Source organism: Colobus angolensis, unplaced genomic scaffold (assembly GCF_000951035.1).
Source record: "Colobus angolensis palliatus isolate OR3802 unplaced genomic scaffold, Cang.pa_1.0 Scaffold149, whole genome shotgun sequence".
Classification (NCBI taxonomy): Eukaryota; Metazoa; Chordata; class Mammalia; order Primates; family Cercopithecidae; genus Colobus; species Colobus angolensis.
Genome location: NW_012114588.1, coordinates 1,028,385 through 1,029,417, shown reverse-complemented (window position 1 = coordinate 1,029,417; position 1,033 = coordinate 1,028,385).

Sequence of the window (1,033 nt, the reverse complement as noted above, 5' to 3'; positions counted from 1 at the left end):
CGGGAGGCGGAGCTTGCAGTGAGTTGAGATCCGGCCACTGCACTCCAGCCTGGGCGACAGAGCGAGACTCCGTCTCAAAAATGAAATAAAATTAAATAAAATTATCTTACTTTAAAGTGGCCTAGTTTGCAGTGCCCAACAGGACACTGATAGTCATAGCTGTGTGACCTTTTGTGAGTTACTTAATCTTTTTGAGACTCCTTTTCTCTTCTATTCAATGGGGATAATAGGGCCTATGTCATAGGATTACTGTGCATTCCCCTCTGTTAATGCAGATAAAGTTTACTTGGAAAGCTAACTCACCATGTAACAACCATTCTAAGCACCACAGGATATATTCTGTTTCACAAATTTGGTATTCATTCAGAATAAATATTTGAAAAGTGAGTAAATTCTATGCAATTATAGTTATTAAATGACTTAACAAACTGTGTTTCTCTTCCACTTCTTGCTACATTTAATCTTCTAGGTGTTCAGATCTTTGGAGATTATAGGCAGCAATAATGCCAAGGCAGCTAACTTTTCAACATTCTTGTGTCAGGCTAATATTTTGGTGAAAAGAATTATTGTATTTCTCAAAGAACTAGAGCTGAAACAGAAATAAGTTCTGATGTGCAAGTGTCCAATTGGACCATTGAATGAAATCTAGTGTTTTAAACAACTCTGATGTTTCAATGTTTTGTTTTGTTTTCTTTTGATCCTGTGAGCAGTAAGACATATTTTATGTGGGTGGTAAAGGAAGAAATCGAGTAACAGAATGAGGAATTGTTCCCAGGAAGAGTTGGAGTTGGGACAAATGGGTTGTTAACTTTGATTTTTAGATCTTCTCTGAAGACATTAAACATGGAATGGTCATCTTTAGAAAAATAAAAGACTATGCAACTCCACCACTGAAATGGTATCTTGTTACAGTGAATGATGGATAATTTGAAATTATCACAGAAAAAAATAATCCCAGACCATTTTGCCTAGAGCCTTTCAACCACCTTCCTGTCCACGTTTTTCTTTTTTATTATATTTATTGCTAAGAGCA